At 35.7% G+C, this 16,005-nt stretch overlaps 1 pseudogene; it reads left to right on the forward strand.

Annotated features, from left to right (window-relative positions):
• The first annotated feature begins 12,826 nt into the window (after positions 1-12,826).
• LOC140762212 (uncharacterized) lies at positions 12,827-15,621 on the forward strand (annotated as a pseudogene).
• The last annotated feature ends 384 nt before the right edge of the window (positions 15,622-16,005 follow it).

The raw sequence follows: 16,005 nt of genomic DNA on the forward strand, positions 1-16,005 counted from the left end.
AAATTGAGTGTGAGTATATTATATTAAATAGTGGTATATGAATATCAAAATACTCATCTTACTTCAATCTAGGGTTTTAATGACGTAACTTCAACAATTTCACCTTGCTTTAGAATTGCTTGCTGTAAGACCCTTCACCTTTTATGATCATCTTCCCTGTTATACATTGCCAACAGTCTATCTTCCCTTTGATGTTCCATGTTTTTCATCTTCACTTCAACGCCTCGTCAGCATCATTTTCCTATCGACAGTTTGGCTAGACTGCATCTTCCTTTCCAGACGCTATATTTGTCATCTTCTCATCAATGCTCGACATTGTCTTCACATCTCCACCTCGTTCCTCTCCTCTGTATAGTTTTTTACAAATAATTTTGTTTAAATAAGATTTATTTAGTTTAACAAGTTTCATCTAGAGTCTTCATTAATTTGCTTGGAATAGCAAACTAATTTTAAGAATCAAAGTTAGTTTTTATATAAGATATGCCGGGTTGATTACAGTTCTTTAAAAGATGATTGATTATCTATTTAAGATTTAGTAATACTATGTACAGGTCAAATATATGTGCTTTCACAATGGCAGCATGTTAAATGAGGTGTTTCAAGTTTACTATGATCAAAATTGCAAACATGTATGCTTTTGTTTGTATATGTAGGGAAAAGAGCTTTATATTTTTTAAGTTTTTGAATGTTTTACTTTGAATCTCATCAATTCATTCAGTGTCATATTGTTAAAGCTTTATATTATTTTACTTTCTTTTATTTTTTTTCTTTTTCCTAATAGTGGCACATAGACTTCATAGATACTCCCTTTAATTAGTTATTATGAATGTAAGTAATGTTTAGTTTTCTCCTAAAGAAGTATTGTCTTTAGTGTGTATGATTGACTACAATACCATAAGTATTATCTAGACTTTATATGACTTGTATATTTTATTATTAAGTTGAATAAATGGAGAAGGGCTATAATTAGACAGTAACTTTAAACTTGATCAGCCATTTGATATCATTACTTTATTATCTTAGAAGGTTGGTAATTTTAATTTGTGTGATGTGATAGGTACCAATATGCTTGGTAATTAGAGTTTTTTGCACTTTATTTTTACACCTGTCACATTCTCATCAATGCTTTCTCTAGAATTTGTAGATTTTGTAATTCTAGGAATGCATTTTTCTCTTCATGAGTGTGATCTTTCTTGAGCATTGTAGCAATTTTTGAACTTTGACTTCCTGTTTTGCCATATTTAATTTGAAAAAAATTTTAGGAGAGTTAAAGAGAAAGAGAGAAAAAATTATATTTAATGGTCACTTTCTTGTTATTTGTATACTAATATATTTAACTTTTTAAATAGCTTTGGTTGGATCAATAAGTCAAGGTAAATAGATTTTAATCTATTAAAGTTGAAAAATACTTTGTCATAGATTTTTTAAAAATATAACACATTTTTGTGCTAATATTATAGATAGTGTTGAGTATAAAAATAGGATAACGTAATTTATTAGATTTGCTTTTCAAAATGCATCTAAAGAGGATATGATTTTATTCTCATGTAAACAGTACACTATATTTTTTGGAGGGAGGAGAATGTTGTACATAAGCATTTTTGACGTTATGGATTTATGAGAAGCTATACAAAATAGATCTTCTACGGAGAAGTCATTTCTAGACTAATATATAATCAAGAATCTCATTCACAAGATGAGAAAAATATCTGTGATTAAATTGACACTATTATGATACATGATGTTTTTTTTTTATCTCTACGTCAAATTTACAGTCAGCTGAAATAGAATTTGATGATCTCATTAAGGAGCCAAATGAGGATGTCAAAAAAGTTTATTGTTTGGTTAATGTTGGAAAACAAAAACTGTTTCCTTCTAGGCTTCAAAATGTTTAAGTGGATATAGTAATAAAAGCTTTGATATGCTTCTTTAATTTTTGAAAGAGGTTTTACATGAAAATGATAGCTTACCAAAAAGCTTCTATGATAGCAATAAAATTATCAAAGACGGGTTTAGATAATGACAAAATACATGCATGTCCAAGTGATTGTATTATATATAGGAAAGTTTGCCGATGAAACATCATGTTATATTTGTAGAGCTTTAAGATGGAAAATAGTTTTTTTTTTAATAATGAGCTGAGATCTTAGCTAATTGTTATATCTCGAGCCCATTCAATACCCTTCCTATCTAAGAAAAAAATAGAATCCAACTCTAGGGGTAGCTTATTAGTTCTATACCAATAACTACCCTTAGCAGTTTTCCTCCCTAGCTTAGTAGCCAATCAGCTGCTATATTCCTTTCTCTAAATATGTGTACAAATTTAATCTTTATAAAAGATGATAAAATTGTGTAGCAATTTTAAAGTATCCCCTTTAATCTTCCCCTCTAAATATTTGAATAAGGATGTAGCATCCAACTCTACAATCACCAGGTCGCATTTGTCATAGGCTTTCCCTTAGGCCCATCTACATGGCCCACACTTCACAGTAATTAATCAAATATCTAATTGTTTATTTTATTGCTGTTTGTAGATATGATGATACGATTCAGATTTCACCGATATTGTCTCGAATATGGATACATTTTAGGGGTGTCTTTTATTCTTATTTTAGTGTTTATTTTATAGAAAAATAAGTTTTCTATATGTCGCGTTCGAACGCGGGCGGAGTGCATTCTAACGCGCTTGCGCCTACATCAGGTTCGCAAATACAAAAATGCAAAATGTGCATTCGAACGTGCTTGTTAACGCTTGTATCAGGTTCGCAAATACAAAGAACGTAAAATGTGCGTTCGAAAGCGATCAAGCGCGTTCGAACACGGTCGACAAAAATCCACTATTTCTAGGGTTAATAATTACCATTTTTGAATTGTTTGGTTAGCCTCTAATGGTGTGGATGACAACTAAGGAATCATTATTGAATGAATTAAGTTTTGCCCAAGTTTTCTTCATCTTCTTTCTCTCTTGTTCTCTCGTTCCCCGGCGATGCCGCTTCTAGCCTTCTTTGACCGGCTAGTCACCCTAGTCCCTTAGGGCGGCCCACTCCTCCCCCTTCGTCCAATCTATCTATCACCTTGCCCTAACCCCTTACATCATCCATAGCCCTTCCACTACTACTTACTCACCGATGCCACCCTATTATCGTCGGTCCACCACCATCCATCATCATCTAGGATCTCATGCCTCCATCCACGGATCTATAGACAGGTTCCTTGACATTTATCTACTTCTTGGATGATATTTAGAGATCCCAACGTTTGATTTTTTTTGAAAATATATTTGTTGGTAAGCTCTTTTCTAGGGCTACATCATACCAAAATTTCACATCGATCCGACGGCTGTATATTTTAGGATCATTTTCCAAAGTTTTGTGTCAAATCCTGTCCAAATATGAAAACGGGATAGATCGAACCTTAGCCCAAGTGGAAATCGTAACATATGGCCAGTCTTATCTTTGATAGTGAACCCAACTCCCCATTGATACTCTCCTTCCTTGAAGGACCTATCAATATTTATTTTGACCCAAACCGAAGGAGGAGGCTCCTAATGCACCTTTATGGTAGCGTTGTCTTGTTGCCTCTTTACTATAGGCTTCTTCAAATAATCTTGAGCCATCATGACTGCATTCCTAGCCACCGCTCTCATCATTGATTTCCTACTCTAGAAGATCTTGATTTTTCGCTCTTTCCAAACCCTTGAAATTATGCCTGCTATAATAGATTTGATCATAGAGTTGAGCCTTAGCATAATATCCTACTTTTGTGTGATCTAGTTTGGTTCAATCGTGAGATATTGCCCCCTAGTGTCTCAATCAGCTCTGCAATACAATCCCAAACTTTCAAATGTGAATCGGCAAATGTAAAAAAGGTGGGCCCCACTTTTGGAGAAAGGTCAACACATTTCGTGGCTTTCATTAGGCTCACATTTCAACCCATAGAGGTGAGCTCGAGTTGGGGCCTAGTTCCAAAGTTCCCACAGATAGGCGGCTTCTATAGCTTGGCCCATCTAACAAACTTGGTCTTGTCTTCTCTCAAGAAAGAGTAGATTGATTTCGTTTTGGCCTCTCAATTAGGCTCCAAGACCCAATGTAATGCCTCTGCTCGGCACGAGCACGTGCACGCTCACGCGCCCACACGGCACGCACAGTGCACACGACAGATCGAGAGGGGCTTGTCACGCACAGATACACTTCTATGCATATATAATCATGACATCATCAAATAATGCCTACTAACATATTCATACTTACATAATTTAAAACTAAATAAATCATATTATCCACCAAATAAATCTGTCAACATATGAATATCCAAGTCCACAATAACCACTACCTAATCTGGCATGACCCACACAGGCCACAACAAACCATCACGATACAACTAAACAACAGATACACAAGTGCACTATAATCTGACATATACTATACAATTCATCGTCAAATACAAAATAATACAAATATCAACTATAGGTACAACTCAATTTCTATATCAACTATCATTTATATCGTCTTGCATCTATAGCTCACCTCATCAATCTAACATATCTTCTCGGGATATCTCAAGTCGCTATCATGTACCACATATCTGAGAGGGTTAGAAAAGAAAAATAAAAAGGGTCATAAGCAAAAGGCTCAGTGAATAGATCTTATCCCGAATTAGTGATACTAAACAAAGAGTAAATCATGTACTAGATAATATGAATCAGAAAGAACATTATGTCATGAATGTGTATATGAATGAATCCTCAATAATATATAAATGAAAAGTAGATAACATGTCATAACTGATAAAAGTATATAATTCTCGGTAATGAGTAAATATGTCACCACGTCATACTATCATCATAACTCTCTCTCAAATATGATATATGATGCATGCCGACCATGATGATTCTATGATATCAAATGCAATCATATATAATGTATATTGACTACTCAATAATCAGGTAATCAGATGATAATGAAATCATATACATTTCTCAACATCTCAGTCATCAATGTCATCTATATATGTCATCATCATACTAGACCACTATGCACAGTCAACACCCGGTACCCAGTCTCAACATCATACCCGAAGGCTCAGAGCATACTCCGCCACCCGTAAGAGTATTTTAAATATAACCATACCTCACCACCCGCTAGGGTATCGGTAACGCCCCCGCCCGGCACGAGCACGTGCACGCCCATGCGCCCACACGGCACGCGTGGCGCACGCGACAGGTCGGGCGAGGCCCGTCACGCACAGATACACTCCTGTGCACATACGTTCATGACATCATCAAATAACACCTGCTAACATATCCATGATCACATAATCCATCACCAAATAAATCATACTCTTAACCAAATAAACCTATTAACATATGAATATCAAAGTCCACAATAATATACACTAGACCGCTACATAATCTGGCAGGACCCACACAGGCCACAACAAACCATCAAGATATAACTAAAATAACTAATATAAGGGTACACTATGATTCGATCTGTATTATACAAATCATTGTCTAATACAAAAGAGTACAAATATCAAATATTGGTACAACTCGATTTCTATATAAACTATCATCTATACCATCTCGTATCTATAGCTCACCTCATCATCGCTCTAAAATATCTTCTCAAGTCGCTATCACGTACCACATATCTGAGGGGGTTAGAAAAGGAATAAAGAGTCATGAGCAAAAGGCTCAGTGAATAGACCTTACCCCGAATCAGTGATGCCAAACAGAGAGTAAATCATGTACTGGATAATATGAATCAGAAAGAGTATTATGCCATGAACGAGTATATGAATGTATCCTCAATAATATATAAATGAAAAGTAGTTAATATGTCATACTGATAAAAGTATACAATCCTCGATAATGAATAAACACATCTCAATGTTATATGATCATCATAACTCTCTGTCAAATATGACACATGATGCATGCCGACCATGACCATGCTATGATATCAATTGCAACCATATATGATGTATATTGACTACTCAATAATCAGGTATGTCAGATAAAAATGAAATCATATGCATTTCTCAACATCACGATCATCACCGACATCTCGGTATAATATCATCATACTAGACCACTGTGCACAGTCAACACCCGGTACCCGGTCTCAACATCATGCCCGAAGGCTCAGAGCATACTCTGCCATCCGTAAGGAGTATCTCAAATATAACCATACCCTGCCATCCGCTAGGGTATCAACATCCATCCATTCCGGGCACCCTTCTAGCTGATAGAAATCTCGTGAGGATAACTCGCCACATATGCCCTGGCGAACGGCATGTGTCCGAATGTCTGCTGCGCACACAGACTAACGACCTCGGACGTAAGGCCAACAGGATCGCGACCATGTCGAGCGATCAATCATCCACCAAGCGCGTCCTAACCCTCGCGCCCACTCGGGTATCCTCACGCTTTCTATCAACTATCCTATCAATCACATTTCATGCTTTCCTTTTTAAATGACAAATCATATGCATATATCCAGTACAATAACAAGTCAATGCATAACCGAAATTTAGGTGGAATAGGAATCAAGAGCAAAATGATGTAATGCAAACTCCAACCATGTATCTAACACATGCATACTCATGCTAATCTATCACATACATACTCATGATAGAGATCATCCCGACATAAAACCATAATAGCATAATCATCTCCAATCATCTCTATGTATCACCAATGTACTCATATCCCAGATCAGTCTAATCAAATGCATGATAAAATATATGCTCGACTGAAATCATTTCTATATAAAGTCATATAATCATGCTGGAGGCCAAAACATGCATGTACATAATATATAATAAATCCTAATTTGAGAAAGGGATCTAGGGGATAAGATTACTCACAGTCTGATCAGAAGATACAAACCACGCATCTCTCACGTCCGTCAGGTAACCGAGTGACACTCATCGCTAGCAAGGTCCACGGGGTCTCAAATAAGGGGTTCGGGATCGTCTGAAAATGTTTAAGTAACATAAAGTTAGTTATTTATCCCATTATAATCTGTTCGAGTAAAATATGATGATTTATTAGATTTTAGAATTTCTACTTGTTTTTATGATTGGCTAGATTTTAATTATAAATAAAATATAGATAAAAATCTAATTATAATTAAATTATATCTTGATTAATTAGGGACTATGTAGTCATTATCTTATTTGCTACAAAATAATAATGTATAATAAATTAATAGAGTTACTTAAAAATGTATATCATAAGAATATTAGAATATAAATCTAATAATTATAATTTACAAATTTATCTATTAATCTAATATACATATAAGTAAGTAAATAAATAAATATAAGTATTACCTATATTTATGCCTAATTAATCATTAATTATAAAAATTATCATTAATAAAAATACATTGAAGGATATATAATATTATTAAAATAGTTAATGTCTAAATAATCTATTTGCATTAATTAAGAAGCAAAATACTTAAATAAATAACATAAATAAACTAATTAATTAATAAATTAATTACAACTGCCATCAGTGCTGGGCCGAGCCCAACACTGTGCAGAAAGAGAAAAGAGGAGCTGAGGAAGAAGGAGAAAAAGAAAGAAAGAAAGAAAGAAAGAAAGAAGAAAGAAGAAGAAGAAGAAGAAGAAGAGAAGAGGAAGAGAAGAAAGAGAGGAGGTGAGGGAGGAGGTTGCGGACCCGGGCTGGCGGGGAGGGCACCGGCCGCTGCTGGCCAGCCAGCGGCCGGCCTCTCGCCGGTGGCTCGGCTCCGACGAGCCCACCATCGGGCAAGAAAGAAAGAGAGAGAGAGAGAGAGAGAGAGAGAGGGAGAGAGAGAGAGAGGAGCTCACCGACGCTCGAGGAGGTGGCGACGGCGACGATCGGCCTCGGCGAGAGAGAGAGAGATAGAGAGAGAGAGCATCCAGAGAGAGAGAGAGAGAGAGAGAGATTTAAAGAGAGAGAGGGAAGGCGGTGGGAGGTTGGCGGTGGCTGCGGCGGCGCTGGGGCCCGCCGCTGCCAGATGGCCGCAGCCGGTTGGCTGCGACGACGCGAGGGGGGGGGGGTTGCGTGGCACCTCCCCCACGCAGCCCCAGTGCATGGGCACGAGGCCGGTCACACTGTGGCCGGCCACGTTGTGCCCATGCATTTTTTTTTTATGGGATTGGGTTGTTACAGTATGAACGTCTATCCAGACCAGGCACCCTTCCGAGCTGATAGAAACCTCGTGAGGATAACTCGCCACATATGCCCTGGTACATGTGTCCGATTGTCTATGTGCACAGACTCAACTGACCTCAGACATGGGCCACGAGATATCGCATATCAACGATCATAATCATCACTCCAAGCACCCCTAACCCTAGTGCCTACTCGGGTATCCTCACGCTTTTGATCAACTATCCTATCAATCACATTTCATGCTTTCCTTCTAAATGCCAAATCATATGCATATATCCAGTACGATAACATGTCAATACATAATAGGAATTTTAGGTGAAACAGAAGTCAAGAGAAAAATGATGCAATGTAGTCTCCACCTATGTATCTAACACATGCATACTCTCGTTAGTCTATCACATGCACACTCATGCTAGAGGTCATCTCGGTATATAATTATAGCAATAGAATCATCTTCAATCATCTCTATATATCACCAATGTACTCATATCTAAGATCAGCCTAATCAAATGCATGATAAAATATGCTTAACTGAAATCATCTCTAGATAAAATCATATAATCATGCTGGAGGCCAAAATATGCATGCACATAATATATAAAATATCCTAATTTGAGAAAGACGTCTATGGGATAAGACTACTCACCTCTTATTAGAAGGCTCAACACACGTATCCTTCAAGTCCATCAATCAACTGCCACTCGACGCTGGTGAGATCCCCGGGGTTTCGAATAAAGGGGTTTAGAGTCTGCAAATGTTTAAGTAACATAAAGTTAGTTGTTTATCTGATTATAATTCGTTCGAGTAAAATATGATATTTTATTAGGTTTAATATTGATTAGATTTATAGGATAAATTTAATTGTGACAATATTAATATGCTATTTATATTTATTTAATAAAATCCTAATTTGCTAATTATAGATAATAAGTATATAGTAATTTATCTTCTTTTTGTAAATAACCAAGACGACTATATATATATATGATTTAATAAAAATATAATTATAAAATAATATTATTAATAGCTATTTTTTAATACTTACTCTTATTTAACTAATCCTAAATTATACATAAAATAATCATTATCCTATTATACAAAAATAATCTGCAAGTCTAGTATTCCATTTTATACAAACTATTAGACAATACTAATATACTAAAAATAAGCATATAAAATATAAATTAAATATAAATATAAGATTATTATCATTAAGACTACATATATTAACTAATAAATAATAACTAAAACTCTAAATAAATTTATAGGCAATATTTATAGTTGCAATTGATAAATTATTATACTAAAATGCTTAGTAAAATTATATTAGTGAGTATAAATTATCAAAATAATTAATTACCTAAATAGACTATGTTACCTATCATTAGGAAATAATTATATATAAAAATAATAATAGTCCTCTTCCAGCACTATCTGCTACACAGCAAGAGGAGGAGGGACCAAGAAGAAAGAAGAAGAAGAAGAGAAGGAGAAGGAAGGAAGGGCGCGGACCTTGGCCGGTGGGGAGGGCGCCGGCCATTGCTGGCCAGCCAGCGGCCGGCCTCTCACCGGCGGCTCGGTTCCGGTGAACCTGCGCTAAGAAGGAAGAGAGAGAGAGAGAGAGAGAGAGAGAGAGAGAGAGAGAGAGAGAGAGAAAAGAAGAGAGAATAAGAGAGAGGAGAGAAAAGAAGAGAGAATAAGAGGGATCTTTTTAGCTTCATCCTACAACCATGGTGGAAGGACAAGTTTCAATTTATTCATGTTCACTTTCTGGGTTGTTCGCTTGGAGTACTGATCATAACATCAGCAAGCACCTCCGCATTCTTCTTAGTAGCTCTTGCCACAATAATAAATCGTCAACATAAATAAGATGTACAATAGATCCCACTTTAGTGGGATAACCCTCTAGCAACCTAGCCTCTACTTTGGCATTCAAGAAAGAGGTTAATAATTGAGAACAAAGTATAAATTAAGTATGGTAGATTTCACACCTTGCCGGAGGCTTCGGTGTGAAATCCACCTTGCTGGAGTGCCATTGATGATGATCCCATACTTGGGTGATTTAGTGCATGCTCGTATCCAGTTGATCCATTTATCTAGGAAGTTCATGCTTTTTAAGGTGCATATTACCACCTCCAATGAGAGATCGATCATACGCCTTCTCTATGTCCATTTTAGCTAGCATCAAAGGGGCAGACGAGTGGTTGTTCATAAGAGAGAGAATGCGATCTCTTGTGCTATGAGGATGTTATCTTGAATGGATATGTCGATAACGAATGTCAATTGCTCCGGTCCTATAAGCTTGTTAAGGAGCGACTTTAAACCTTTTGATAAGTACCTTTGCAATCAATCACTTTATAAGCCGCATTGTAAAGAGCAATGGGTCTAAATTCTTTGACATAGGTGGGGTTCACTTTCTTTGGTATAAGGGTGATGAAGGTGTGTTTCCAGTGCTTCAAAAGCATCCCTTGCTCAAAGAAATTTAGTATTGCCTTAGAGAGATAGTTTTTAAAGATCTCCCAATAAATAGTAAAGACTTCAGCTTGTTGGTTAGCCGAGCTGGGTGCATTCCCTCGTGGTAAGCTCTAGATAGCAATGCGAATCTCCTCAGCTGTTACGGGGGTGATCATGTTGAGTGCTTCATCATTAGTTAAAGATGGTAGGATAGGAAGGGAGTTCTTGATAATGATTCTAGAAGCAGTTTCTAATCTCTTCATGGTCAGACAGACCACCTCCCTTCAGTACTAAGAATGCTGGTAATGTGGTTTCTACGTCTTCTAATGGTCACAGACAAGTGATAGAATTTGGAGTTCATGTCACCCTCTTTAACCTACTGAAGTTGCAACCATTACAGCCATTTTAAATTTATTTGCCTACTCAAGGCACATTTCTTGTTGTAGAAACTGCAGAGCAAAAACTCCTCATTGCTTAGCCTGGCCATCATGTGCTTCATCTCCAAGCCTTCTATAACCTGTTGAGTCGTATTTAGCTTCCTTTTCACCGACCCAACACAAGCTCTAACCCCATATCCTTAAGGCTATTCCGAAACCTTAACCTTATGCGTGAATGCATGCATAGGATTCCTATGGCACTCTTTACTCTCCTGTGGCACTCTTTACTCTAAAATTGCTCCAATATTCTTTTACACTCATCATATTCTATCCATGGATAGCCGTGCTAGTTGGCACTTGCCGTGTTGGCGGCATATTGGCACAAGTAGTTTCCTTACTTGCCCATCGACCTTATCATCGAGCTTGCCATTGTTGATTGCTGCACAGCGAGTCACAGTCATCGTTTGCCGAGTTGCGGGTTTAGATTTGCCGCTTGCTGTGCTGTGTCAGCCAGTGGTAGGCATGGTCCATGCCTGTGGCATGGCCATCATTGATTCTATCTATAGACGTTTGAATCGAAAAGGCTGACCACCTTGATAACTCATTCATGCACTAATCAAAAGAAAGGTTGCATAATTAGATGCGGAGCAGTCCAAGTAAATTACCTTGCCGTGATGGTATATCTTGACCTAGATGTGATCCTCATCTGGTCTATTGTTCACCATGTGAAAGAGACACCTTAAAACCCTAAATCGCATAGGCTGACCTACTCCATGAAGTTTTGAAAGGCTTTGGACATTGGCCCGAGGGTCACCAGCCCATAGAATTTTTTATCATGGATAGCTAGGAAGGAGTTGAAATCCCCCGCCACCACCCACGGTAAGACAGAAGGAGCTATAGCAGTTAACTCCCCCTAAAGGTCACATTGCTTAAGAAGATTGTTGCTAGCATTTGTTGGAGAGATGACCATATGGGCAGCATATCTAGAGACGATGACAACATCCACCCAACCTACTTGGGCTCAGCACAATAATAAGATCCTACTTGAAGCATAGATGTGAGTCTCCGCCAAGCATAGAAAGTCCAAGTTGTGCTTGTTGTGTAGGTTCTGACATTGATCTAGAGCCTCTCTTTTTTTCAAGGCTCCCCCGACAATTCCACATGATGGTTTTTATCATCTAGAATGATGAATGGTGGGAGGAGGACTTGGTCATTCTTTCCTCCCTCTCTTTTAAGGACAACTGATGCTTGTCTTGAGTAACATTCTCCTCCATCTTCTTCGGTTTTGTCGTTGATGTTGAAGCAACCAAGGCTAGAGTGAGGTCCTTTGTTTGGCTCTACACCATCTGCTCCATGCCAATCTATTGAGGCTCCATTAGGATATTGTGCTTGAGGAGTACCATCACCTAGGTGTGTCCCTTCGGTGGTTTCTATTGCACCTTGGAAGGAGGGCCAATTTAGATAAAAGCTACATTATCTATAACCACTTCTTTCAAGTAAACCTTACTAGTAGAGAAAGGCCTCGACTTAGGGTTTCTAACAAAAGAAAAGTCTCATAGTAAAGCCTCAAATAAAAAATATTGAAAAAGTCCCAACAAAGGTATTGAGGTACTTTTCCTTAAACTCAAGGCTTTAGAAAATATTCAATGTCATCAAAACAACTTCTGATATGAGATGGCATTGTGATGGCTGCACAAAAGATGGGATGCTAAGGCGTCCTACTAATTCACTTGCTTGGAAAGACTTTGATCATACGCACAAAGAATTCTTGTCAGATCTTATAATATATGACTTGTCTTGCGATGGGTTTAATCTATTTTGCCTAATGAGTTTTTCCCACAATACATGACCTATTGTACTAATTTCTTACAACTTACCTCCTTGGATGTGCATGAAGCAATCGTATTTCATACTCTCACCTGGTCCATCCATTCTAGAGAATGGTATATATTGATGTATTTATGCAACCCTTAATTGATGATCTAAAGAAATTATGGTTTGATGGAGTCAAAACTTATAATGCATATTGTTGGAGAACATTCCAAATGCATGCTAAAATTTTGTGGGCCATTAGTGATTTTTTTGGTTATGCATCTTTATCGAGTGGAGCAGTAATAGACAGCTTAAATATTCGTCTTGTAATAAAGATACATGTTCTAAATATTTAAAATATGAAAGAAAATTTTACTACATGGCCTGCCACAAGTTTTTGGATAGTGGTGACAAGTTTCAATGTGATGCAAACTTTTTTGATGCTAAGCCTGAAAATAGAGAAGCACCCTCTCCTTTTTCTAGACATGATACATTAAATCAGTTAAAGGATGTGATTAATATTTTTAGTAAATATACTTAACAAAAATCTATAAAGAAATGTGGGCGAGGAGAAGTTATGCGTTTATAGTACAATTGGAAGAAAATGAGTATATTATTCGAATTGCCTTATTGGGAAATACTTATTTGTTTGATGTCAAGCATACAAAGAAGAATATTTGTGACAATATTATCTATACCTTATTAAATATGGAAGGAAAATTTGAAGATAATATAAAGGCTAGGCTTGACCTTTGTGATATAGGCATAAGACATGATCTCCATCTAATTTTAAAGGAAAATAAATCAGACTTACCTTCAGCATGCTTCTTAATGAGCAAGAAAGAAAAAGAAATCTTTTGTAAGGTACTAAAACAAGTTAAATTTATAAATTGTTATACAACTAATATTTTAAATTATATACGTGTTAAAGTGAGAAAAATCTCAAGCCCCAAGAGTTATGATAGCCATGTATTAATGCAACATTTACTTCCTTTGGCTCTAACAAGAATTTTGCCATAAAATATCACCTCGGCAATATTAGAGATTAAGCAATTATTTTAAGGAGTTATTCTATAAGGTTATCCATGTAAAGGACATTTAACAGTTAGATACTCATGGTGCACTTAACTTCATCTTACTAGTGAGGCCAGAGTCGGTTTAACCGGTTCATTATTGTTTGATGTATCCCATTGAGAGATATAATTAAATATTATTTATATTTCAAATGTAAAATATATATAATTAGATTTGACATTAATTTGTAGGTATATGTTGAGATTAAAGTTGTATGTGCATAATAAAATTGTTTAATGTTTTGCTCTCATTATTTACATAGGGTCGAGACTAGATTTTAATTGTCTAGTAAGAAAATGGATGACATCAATGATTCATCATAATTAGGAAAACAATTCTTTTGTCAATTGGAGGTTGTCCTTTGGATGATGGTGAAGGTATCACTTGAGATTACACAATATTGTTACAAGCTCATAAATATGTTTTATTCAACTACGACCTATCGACTCTTATTTTACATAAGTTGTCTATCTAGCACCTTTAATAAGTTTTCTTTATATAGTTATATATGACAAATTTATCTTTATATGTAGAATGCAATTTCAAGATATAAAAACTCACAACATCATTTACAAAGACAAGCTATAGAGAGAATGAATAACAATACATTTGTTGAATGGTTTAAATATATCATGCAAGGAGAATAAAATTAAATATAGGAATGAGTTTATGTTAATTTTTAATTTTTAATTTTTTTTCTTGAATAACATTTTAATTTTTGTTCTTGAAAAGGTTGGCAAGTTAGTCAAAGAAGGTAGTGAGGAAATTCTAGAGAAAATCAAGTGGTTGTCAATAAGTCCTCTTATGGTAAACAAAAAAAAAATATAAAACTATATTATCAATGGGTTTTGATTTTACACTGAAGATGTTAGGAAATAGAGAAAGACACAAAACAACAAAGTTGTAGTGATAGACAAGACTTCAAATTTTGCTAGTTCTAAAGATCAAAATCCTATCAAAGGAGACTTAACGTATTATGGAGTTCTTAAATAAATGATTAAACTAAATTATAGCAACCAAGCTAAGGAAATATTGTTCAAGTGTGACTAGGTAAAAGTTTACTTTAAATGTAGATGAATTAAGAAAGATGAAGTTAGTTACAATTTTATCAACTTCAATCATCTTTTTAAGTAGTAATGCAAACTTATCAAATGAACACTTTATAATGTTATCACAAGCTGAACAAGTCTTTTATGTCCAAGATCTTATTGAACGATATTGGCATATTGTCATTTAGACAAAACCTAGAGATTTTCTTGATATGTCCAAGAAAAATAATAACGACCTTAATATTGAGACATACTTTCCTAATTCAACTCATGATTACCTAAATGTTGATAGCATCGAAACTTATGATACTAATTATATAAATTAGACAAGAATAAATATACCTATCATGATAGTTAGTGCACCTTTATAATTGAATTATAATAGAGATCAAGATCTAATTGCTGATTCAAATTCTCAAGATGTAGAAGACAATAACATCACATGCTTTCTCTAGATAACTTAATGTTGTCAAAGTTTTTATCTTCTCATTATCTCTTATGACCCTTTTTTTTTAAATTATCAAGGTCTTGAAAATCTGGTTGCCCATGTTTATCTTAAATCTAACTTTTTCCTTATGACTTTGATCAGCATCTTAATATTGCGGTCAAAGAGTCAGCTAAGGCATCAACTAGTAGAATATCATGTCGTATCTCAATTTCTAAGTACCAACTGAAAGCCAAATGAGAGAAACTAGGGTTCTCACATCTAATGAAATCCACAATCATTCTCTAAATGTTTGAAGTAATTATGGTATATAATTATGATGTATGTAAATATAATAATATGTTTACTTCAAGTAAGTAGGTGTAGTTAAGACAAAAAGAAATGAGGTAGAGGCCCAACTCAAATGAAAGAATTTGTGCAATAGTACAAGAAGAGGAGAAGGAGGAGGAGGGACATAGGCATATAAAATTAAAGTGGAACGGATAGTCAGCGGGTTAGTAAAAGGATGACAAAGTTTACTAACATTTCTTAGTACAATTGTAAGAAATGGAATTGATACACCATTAATGTCTAGAGATTGGAGGATAGGCCAAACCATAACAAGGCTATAATGTGGGATAAACT

Source organism: Typha angustifolia, chromosome 7 (assembly GCF_048772165.1).
Source record: "Typha angustifolia cultivar Huaian chromosome 7, ASM4877216v1, whole genome shotgun sequence".
NCBI lineage: Eukaryota > Viridiplantae > Streptophyta > Magnoliopsida > Poales > Typhaceae > Typha > Typha angustifolia.